At 34.0% G+C, this 10849-nt stretch overlaps 1 pseudogene; it reads left to right on the top strand.

Moving 5' to 3' along the window:
• The first annotated feature begins 236 nt into the window (after window positions 1-236).
• Window positions 237-352, top strand: LOC116572570 (annotated as a pseudogene).
• Window positions 353-10849: the final 10497 nt, after the last annotated feature.

The raw sequence follows: 10849 nt of genomic DNA, 5'->3' as shown, positions 1-10849 counted from the left end.
TACACTGGGAAAAATTCTATAGCTTCTAAATTCTCCTTAGAATAAAATAAATTCAAATGAATAAAATATCTACATTATAATTTTTATGGTTTCTAAAATGAGGAAATTAAAGTCATGTAGAGAGAAAAGAATTACAAGATATAACAAAATTCAGAATCATAAAAATATGATAAATTTTATTATATAAAAATTTAAACTTAATGTTCAGCACAATATGGTAAAAATTAACTTAAAAAGTGTATGAAAGGAGAGAAGGTCAGCACTCCCCTTGACAAGGACAGAAGAGGCCCTCGGGCCTGACAACATGCAATTAAGGCATTTCCATGTACATGGCATCTAACCAACATTTTAGCCCCCGCGTGGGGCTCTGGACTTAGCTACCAGTCTGCTTGTCCTTCTCCCCCAACCCTGCTGACCTCACCCCACTCAAGAGCATGTTCTCGCTCTCTCAAATAACTAAATAAATTAATAAATACGTAAGATCTTTAAAAAAAAAAGGAATCAATAAAATAAGGAAGTATTTACCACACTGATTTATTTAACTGATAGGGATTTAACTGATAGGGAACTGCAATTGCTTCCAATTGCAAGAATAAAGCCTATGTGCCTTTGTGTATGTCTCACCCACCCCTTAAATGACATTTAAGTGTTGATATTCCTATTATACATAGAACATTTGACAGCACAATATAAAGCAAATGAATAAATGACACAGTTTTTTGATACCATATTTTTTCAAACGTCAAATACACATGTGGAAAGTTGTTTTTCTGTCTCACAGCACAGTCGTACTGATTTGCCATTGTGAAAAGCTTAGCAGATGAGCAATGGATTGAGAGAAAGGGGGCAGCAGGGAAATAGCCTCCCTCCCAGTTTTTTGGCCATGACATTAGTCATGTGTGTATCCATGTGGATCTAGTGGACACTGCAGAATGCACGTAGACTTGAAATGTTTGCTGATATCTCAAGTAAAAGTTTTCTTGGCCAGCCAAGCATATCTCAGCAGTAGTGATGTTATAGAAGCAACTATATTGGCAGGAACTAAAAGAAGTCAGGCTGAAGCTTGCTAACAGATTATAACACACATCAGTGAACTCTGCAGTAGGGCATAGCACAGAGTATCCCGCACCCTTAGAGAAAGCAAACCAAAATCAAAACCAAAAACAAAGCAAAACAAACAAAACAAAACAGAACTTCACTCATGAGCCCCAAGAGGACTGCTACCTAGAAGCATCCATGATGAGTAAGTGTTAGCCAGAGGGCAGCAGCAACTGATAGGGAGCTGCAATTGCTTCCCAGTCAAGAATAAAGCCTATGTGCTTCTGTGTGTGTCCCACCCACCCCTTATCGCAGAAAGAAAGAAAGAAAGAAAGAAAGAAAGAAAGAAAGAAAGAAAGAAAGGAAAAGAAAAGAAAAGAAACAGTGAAGAGGAGAGAAAGAGAAATAAGAAAGTGATCTGTAGAGCTTGTCTCCTTCCCTAGTGTAGATCCCCAGTAAGGGTCAAGTCTGAGGCAGGGTAAGGGAAGAGATGTGTTAAGAGTTGATTTGGGGCTTCTTTAACAATCAAAAGTGACTAGAAAGCTATTGGGTTTGCCTAATCTATGCTAGAGGGATGGAAACTGAGTTGTCTTATATTTTCTTCACATCTTAATAACTCCACATTCATTTCATCTTCACATTCTTCTTATAATTCTGGAGTTAGGCTTTGAATTGTGGGACTCAGGTAGTTCAGTGGCATGTGACCTGCTTGGGTATGCCAATAACACTTGAGAATTCAGTAATTATGTGCAAACAGAAATTAAGGATAGTTAGTAGTGGTTCATCTAATGGCAGTCAACTACAGAGACAACCTCATACTCCTATTGTGACTCTTGTTTGGATATTCAATCTTTTGTTTGCTTCTGATTATGAAGAAGTCTAAGTGATTCAGGTATAGTCTTACAATTATTTTGGTCATTATATTCTCTCAGTGACATGGGGTATTAAAAAATGATTATTAGGTCAAGATGTGGTGAAAGAATGATTTGCATTCCACATAATTAAGTAAGCCATGTTTAGTGAGGAAGCAACCAATCCAGATGCCATATCACCTGGAACAACGTGCCCACTGATGGAGAAACTCAGGTGATTGGGGAAATTTTGTCTTACTCTTTAATAGCAGATAAATTATGTATAAAACTACAGAGAAGTTTTCAAGACAATAAAATGTTAATCAAGAGAAAAATAAGCTAATAAAGGTAATTATGGAATTATAATGGACACTGTTATTGCATATTTTCTGCTTTTTATCTTAGCTGATTTAAAAAGCAATTGTATAAAATATCATATACAGTATTGTGATATATGTAATATACATATTATGATATATGTAATATATATTTTTCAATAATAGCACAGAGCAATGGGTGGGAGCAAAGCCATAATGGGAAAGATAATAGATGGGAAAACAATAATTATATAATATTGTGGAGTTTAACAATAGATATGTATAATAAAATTACCCAAAATGGCACGAGTTTGGACAGAATCCAAAAATTAAACCCGTAATAATTGCTGATTATTAAGAGATAGTTAATACTTGGAGACTCTTAGACCATTAAATCATCAAACACTCAGGATGGCCACTGTATCTTTCTAGACTGAAGAAGCTATGAATCTGTAGTAACCATCATTCAAACTCAAACTTGCAGGAAGTGCTGAAATAAGCAGAGTGTGGAGAGACTATAGCAGCAGAACAATACAATGTTTAGAATAGTTTTGGAATATACATTGGTTCCAGCCAAACTGATCAAGAATTGTGTCTCCACAAAACATGCATTTGATGTTCTCACTGAGGGAGCTAGCCATTATAATACTTCATTTTATTAATTAATGTCAATTTATACTGAATAGCACATAAATGCTTGATGTTTCTTAGCATAATCATAATGAAAGTATGGAAAGAAGTTTGGATAAATCACTGGATAAAATGTGTATACAGTCCATCTAACCACTAATTATGTCTTTATAAGGATCAGAGGACTTGGTATCTCTTGTCAAGGAATAATTTTCCTTTTTAGACTAAAAACGCTGAAGAAAAAGTTTCATTTCCTGATCTAATTGGCACAGAGAAACTCAGCATGATAGAGGTCATAGGATCCTGTTCCCCTGACCATCCATGTGCTAATACTTCTCAAACTAGGCTAGCATGGAAAATTAAAATTGAATTGACACCACAGGAAGGGGAAGACATTGGAGCTGAGGGATTGGATGATGTTGTCCCAGGAAATACCAAAAGACCACATCTTAAGAAAACATACCAAGATCTTAGGTTCTTATATTTTCCTAAGCTTGATAATTCCATTTCCACTTTGGTTAATCTATTTCTTTTTTGCTGGAGTTTGGCAGAGTTGGTTTCTTCTGCTTTTTTTCAGAAAGCACTTGATAACTAATTTCAGTACAAACATATTATGTATAATTGCTATGCTTTTTTCCCCCAGTTGAATACAATAAGGAAAACAAATAAGCCTGTAGTAATAAGTATATAATATCTACCTTTCTGTAATTGTAATAATTTGCACCTCACCAAGGTCAGAATGTATGCGATAAATGTCTCTCCCGAAATTGTCTTTGTCTTTGATTTTTATGTTGGCTTTGAGTGGTAGTTCTCCATTTATTCTCTGCATGGGATTGTCATTGAGAGAAGAAAAAAAAAAAAAAAAGGCTGAACCATTTAGACACAGAAGTGGCTATTTAATTGCTCTTAGTAGTCTCCTGAAAGGATGAAGACTTATAATTTAGAATTTTGAAAAACCAACAGATCCTACACTTATCTTAGTTTAAGTTAAACCCCAAATCTGATGTAAACACATGTTAAGGAATGAAATTCATAGTGTTTGTAAAGTATACCATGATCGAATTTCTGAGGATAACTAATGAGTTACGTAAGTATAAAATAATGTCCAGTCACAAAAGGAGTAACTTAAATTTTTCATAAGTATTTGGTCACTTATTTATGAAATAGCAGATTCCAGTAAGGTATTAAAGAATTAGGAATTTTAACATTAGATGGTGAAAAACACATCTAATAATTTTATGCAATTCTGAATAAAACTGAAGAGAACTTTCATGTGTCTGTTTTAATCCTGTCTTGGTTTTGCCTATTTCGGAAACATGCATCAAGCAGATTATTTTACTTTAAGATTCTTAATTTGTAAAATGCTGAGCTCAATGCTTGTCTTGTTTCGCTTTTTTGTGGTTATATAATATGTGAAAGTGTTCTCTTTTTTAAAAGATTTTATTTATTTGAGAACAAGAGAATGAGTGAGAGAACACAAGCAGAGGGAGTGCCAGAAAGAGAAGGAGAAGCAGGCTCCCCACCGCCAAGGAGGGACCCCAGTGCTGGGCTCCATCCCAGGACCTTGGGATCACAACAGGAGCCAAAGACAGATTCTTAGCCGACTAAGCCACCCAGACCCTCCAAAAGTGTTTTTTAAAATGAAACAATCATAGAAAATCACCTTTGGAACAAGAACTGCCAAAAAAAAAAACAAGAGAACTGTCTTTCTATAAATGCAAAGAGAACACTGACAAAATTAGTCCAAATCAACATCTAAAGGATTCCAGAAATTGAACAAAAACTTGTAAAAAAAGAAGAATTTATTCATGAATAAATGAATAAATAGCTGAATCCCAGTAGAAACAAAAACATAAACTATTTCCACCTTTATTTCTCTCACTCCATAACCTTATAACCAACAACCAGTTGGTTGGTTCTAAATCAGTGTCTTGGAAGCCACTGGGGGTTTAGAATGAGTTGGGATCCTCCCCAAGTTCCATCCCAGGGAATTACTACTATTGGATCCATCTGGATTCATCTGGTAAAAGCCTGATAATTCCACTTCAGGGCCTGTCTTTATGTGACCTTAGAGTTCTCTCTGCATAAAAGTTCTATCCCTAAGGCATTTGTCTAAAATAATCAGCAGCAATTGTTTCACATCAGTGACTGGAGTGGCAGTAATTGTTGGGGCTAACAGGAAACTAACCAAAATACTTAAAGGAAAAATTGAGCATGAGGGGTCTTTGAAATGTTCCAACATATTTGTGGAAATCTAAAAGGCTATGATATATGCACAGCTATATGTATTTCTAGAAGAAGATCAGAGAAGACCTTAATCTTTTACGTCTTACTGACCTTGATGTTTCTGCACAAGCAAGTAGTGAAACTTAAGGCAAAAATGTGGACTGTCTGCTAAAGCACTGTGGACCTACCCCTAAAACAAACAGAATCCTTCAGCAAAGACTGGGAGACTTATTAGGTCAAGACAATTAATGCAGTATCTGTCCAGTAATTAGCTGACTACTGGGCTAATTGAGTAGATTTCAGAGGCCATACATGAGAAAGAATGCAGAACTCAGAGAAACAAACCAGGAAATTGACTAATAAAAATTACAACAGAGTAGCTTTATTACATTATTTAAAACCCAATTTTCAACAAAAACATATGAAAATGCAAAGAAATAGAAAAATATGGCCTATAAAGTTATTAAATAGTAAATAAATAAGATAGCAAATAATGAGTAAATAAGAAAATAGTAAATAACAAAATAATTAAAATAAATAAATAATAAAATAGTAAATAAATAAACAGTAGTCAACAAGAACTGTTTCTAATGAAGCCCAGATATTGGACTTACTAGACAAAGGTTTTAAATTAGCAATTCTAAGTATGTTCAAGGGATTAAGGAATACCATATCTAAGAATTAAAGAAAAATTAGAAATATATCTTGCCAAATAGGGAGTATCAATAAAAAGATGGAAACTATCTTAAAAAATAGAAATTATGGAGTTAAAATAACTGAAATGAAAAAAAAATTAATGTGGTTCAATAGAAGATTTGAACTAGCAAAATTTTTAAAAAGTTGTTAATTTTAATGCCCAAAACAATAACTAAGAAATTAATTCTTGAAACATTATTAAAAAGAACAGGAAAATTATCTAGTATATTTTTTAAAAAATATCTAACTTAAAGACAGAAATCAAAGAATAGAAACAAAAAACTGATAGTTGAAAGGGAGAAATATATAATTCCATAATAGAAGTAGAAGTGTTAATATTCTGCTTTCCATAATACATGAACAAGTGGGCAGAAGACCAACAAGAAAACAGAAGACTTGAACAATAGTATAAAGCAGTTCATTAACACTTACAGTATACTCCTCCGAAGGAAATATATACATTTTCCCCCAGTTACATATGAATATTCTCCAAAATAAACCATATACTAGGCCATAAAATAAGCCTTGATAAAGATAAAAGCACTGAAATCATATATATTATTCTCAGACTAATATGAGATAAAGTTAAAATTCACTGACAGGGGTGCCTGCATGATTCAAGTCAGTTGAGCAACTGACTCTTGATTTCAACTCAGCTCAGCTCCTGATCTCAGGGTTCAGAGACAGAGATAAAGCCTGCAACAAGCTCTGTGCTCAGTGTGGCATTTGCTTATATGCTTCAGATTTTCCTCTCCCTCTCCATCTGTCCCCCCTACCCCCCAGTCACCCTTTCTCTTTCTTTCAAAATAAATAAAATCTTTTTAAAAATCAGTAACATACATTAACAGAAATGAGTAACAGTTTTTGAGAAATATACAAATAAATGGAAATTAATAAAATAATGAGTCAAAGAAGAAATAAAAAACGAAATAGGAGAGTACTTTCTAGATGAATAAAAATGAACACACAAAACTCTCAACAAAGTTGGTTTAGAGGGAACATCCCTCAACATAATAAAGCCTGCACATGAAAAGTCTCCCAGTCTTTGCTGAAGGATTCTGTTTGTTTTAGGGGTAGGTCCACAGTGCTTTAGCAGACAGTCCACATTTTTGCCTTAAGTTTCACTACTTGCTTGTGGTGAAAAACTGAGAGCTTTTCCTGTAAGATCAGGAATAAGACTAGGATGCTCACTCTTACCACTTTTATTCAGCATAATGCCAGAAGTCCTAGCCACAGAAATCGGATCCCCCAAAAAAGGAAAGGACAGGAAAGGACAGGAAAGGAAAGGACAGGACAGGAAAGGAAGGAAGAGAAAGAAGAGGCAAATTATTTTTATGGAAGAAGTTAAATTGTTACTATTTGTATATGATATGATACTATACATGGAAAACCCTAAGACTAAACCAAAAAACTACAGGATACAAACACTAATGAATTCAGTAAAACTGCAGGATACAAACACTAATACCAAGAAATCATAGCATTACTATACACTAATAACAAGGTAGCAGGAGGAGCAATTAAGAAAACAGTTCCATTTATTATTGCACCTAAACGAATAAAATACTTAGAAATAAACTTACGAGGGAAATAGAAGACCTGTACTCTGAAAACTATAAAACACTGATGAAATAAATTAAAGACACAAATAAATAGGTATTCCATGCTCATGGATTAGAAAAATATTGTTAAAATATCCATACTACTTGGAGAAATCTACAGATTCAATGCAATCCCTATCAAAACACCAAAAGCACTTTTCACAGAACTAGAACAAATAATACTAAAGTTCGTAAGAAACCACGAGAGATGCTGAATAGCCAAAGCAATCTTGAGAAAAAAAGAACAAAGCTTGGGGTTTCCCAATTCCAGATTTACAAAGCTGTAGTAATCAAAATAATGTGGTACTGGCACAAAAATAGACATATAGATCAATAGAACAGAATAGAAAAGCCAGAAATAGACCCATAATTATATGATCAACTAATCTGTGACAAAAGAGGCAAGAATATACAATGGGGAAAAGACAGTCTAACTGGACCACTTTCTAACACCATACACAAAAATAAACTCAAAATGAATTAAAAGCCTAAATGTAAGACATAAGACAATAAATATCCTAAAAGAGAAAACAGGCAGTGATTTCTTTGATATTGGCCAAAGCAACATTTTTTTAGATATGGCTCCTAAGGAGGGAAAACACAAGCAAAAATAAACTATTGCAACTGCATCAAAATAAAACACTTTTGCACAGTGAAGAAAACCATCAATAAAATGAAAATGCAGTCTACTGAATGGGAGAAGATATTTGCAAAGGTACATCTGGTAAGGAGTTAACATCCAAACTAGATAAAGAACTTACACAACTCAACACCAAAACAAACAATTGATTAAAAAATAGGCAGAGGACTTGAGAAGATATTTTTCTAGAGCAGACATACAGATGACTGTAGACACATGAGAAGGTGCTCAACAACACTATCATCAGAGAAATGCAGATCAAAACCACAATGGGACATCACCACACACAAGTCAGTATGGCTAGTATCAAAGGGACAGGAAATAACAAGTGTTGTCAAGAACATTGTCAGCGCAACCTTCATGCACTGCTGCTGGGAATGTAAATTAGTACAGCCAGTATGGAAAGCATTGTGGAGGTTTCTCAAAAAATTAAAAATAGAACTACCAAATGATCCAGTAATTCCACTACTGGGTATTTATCCAAAGAATATGAAGATCTAATTCTAAAAGATGTCTGTACCCTTCTGTTTATTGAGGCATTATTTTCCACAGCTTTTTCTCCCTTAAATCTCAGAATATTTTGAAATTTATTTTCTGCATTTTATAGGTTAGACATATTAGTTAGGTTAAATATTTCTTTCAAGATCTTACAGTTCATAAATGGCATCACCAAGACAGGAACCCAAATCAATTAATTGTAAAGCAAATAGTCTTACCCACTAAGCTATAATTGTTTTTATTAAAGATTAAATAAATAATAAATTGTGAATGAGAATGGTATTTACTCAACCAATGGTATTTTTACAGCTGCCTTATAAATGGTCCAAGAGATTTATCATTTGAAGTAGGGTTTAATTGACCATACATTCCTATATCAAAGAAATGTTGAGGAAGTAAATTTTCAGGATTTACTGCCATGAGCACTCTTCATTCTTTGCACACTAACTGAGGTCACGTTATCTTGAGGTGTTGTCTTATTTTATTATGTGTCTGAGTATAATGGAGAGTATTTAGAGGACACAATAATAATCATTATTCAAATGATAAATAGAAAGGAAATCCTCAAGTACACATTCAGAGGAAAATAGCTAAACAAATAAATGCAATTACAAGCGGGAAGATGGCATTTTTACAGTAAGTCAAGATTAGGTAGAGTTTATCTGGAATCTAAATTGTTTACAGTGGCTTTCCCCAAGTTAGTGATTAGAATCAGGTTTTGATGTTCTGTTCAAAAGCCTTTTACCTGAATTTTGGACAATCTTAGCTTTCATGTGGTCTATTTGATCTACTTCTTTGTTGCCCTTGGAATAATTTACCTGAGGTTATTTTGTAAAGTCTCTCTTACTGATGATCATAAAATCTCCAGAATTTTAGAACTAAATCTTAGTGGCAATCTAAGTCCAACCTTATCATTTTACAGAAGAGGAATTTGCAGTCAAGATAGGTCAGGACAGACCCAAATATTTTTCCTTCAAAATATGAAAAACTTTCTTCAATGGGCTTCTTTAGGGAAAAGACTGCCTAGGTTGTCAAATAGGTTGATTACGAACCTATTTCAAATAATATGCTTGAATTGTTTATACTAAATTTTACTGTTATTTTCCCTAAGATTGTACTCATTAAATTTAATATTATTTTCTTCATTTCAATGTGAGTTATTTAAATAGATCACATGTTCTCTTTATTCTCATTCCTAAGTGACAAATATCTAAGCAAACCAGTTAACTGCCAGAACACAGGGTGCAGGGTTCATTTTAGCCTCTCTCACTGTATCGGTCAGTAATGAAAGATTGATTCCATCCCTCTAATCTTTAGAAATCTTTGAAATCTCCACATTAAAGAGCTTTTAATTGTGTTGCTGTGCTGGAATAAGAACGGATATCCTCTGCTGCTTTCTCCATCTGGCTAGTTATACACAAAGAGCACAATTTATCCCCAGCAATTTGAAGCAGTCTGAGATTCTCTGAAGGTCAGAGAAAGTACATACAAGGCTATACCTACAATTTACAATGTATATTGTAAAAATTTCTCAATACTCTATAACTTTGCTGTCATTATTTGTCCTAAATTTGACTCAGCACAGTTTCTAAGCAGGGCTGTCATTGTTCAATAGGAATTGCACATAAATAAGAGATCTGGCTTCTTCACCCATTTTGTGCATGCATAAGCTAAAATTATGTTATAACCTACATATGAAGGATTTGAAAAAGCTAAAATAACAATTTTTACCAGGATTCAGATCAAAAACCTCAACAGCATCCGTGAAAGCCAAGAAAGTATTATAGGCATTCCATAAACATTTGTTCAGTTGAATTACAGAAGCTTTACTTAGTCTTACTTTGTTTCTTTTCTTTTCTTCCTTCTTTCTTTCTCTTTCTTTTCTCTCTCTCTCTCTAGCTTCCTTCCTTCCTTCTTTCCATCCTTCCTTCCTTCCTTTCTTTCTTTCTCTTTCTCTCTTTCTGTTCCTCTTATCTAAACCAGTGAGTTCTATTCTAGTATATAAGCTCATTAATAAGCATTCTATACTCTGTAGTTTCTAAGGTGCATAGATTTAGATAAAAACAATTAATTGTATATTCCAGGTTGCTAGAAGCACATGCTTACCAGGCTGATTTAGAAGCCATTAGAGCCAGAGTAGGAGGGTTCCCACAAACAGTGACTGGACTTTATTTTCAGGATGAAATCCAGAGTCACAGACAGAAACTACATGAATTAAAAGCACACCCTAGAAGAGGAAGAGCTCCTTAGGGAGCCATAGAAAAATAGTATTCTCTTCTTATTAGGAGTTAGCAGTCTATTAAGAACAGGGTAATAATTATAGACATAAACAAAGAAATTGGATGTGGCTTA

The sequence above is a fragment of the Mustela erminea genome, chromosome 13 (genome assembly GCF_009829155.1).
Source record: "Mustela erminea isolate mMusErm1 chromosome 13, mMusErm1.Pri, whole genome shotgun sequence".
NCBI classification, from domain to species: domain Eukaryota; kingdom Metazoa; phylum Chordata; class Mammalia; order Carnivora; family Mustelidae; genus Mustela; species Mustela erminea.
This window is presented reverse-complemented; position numbering and strand designations above follow the sequence as displayed.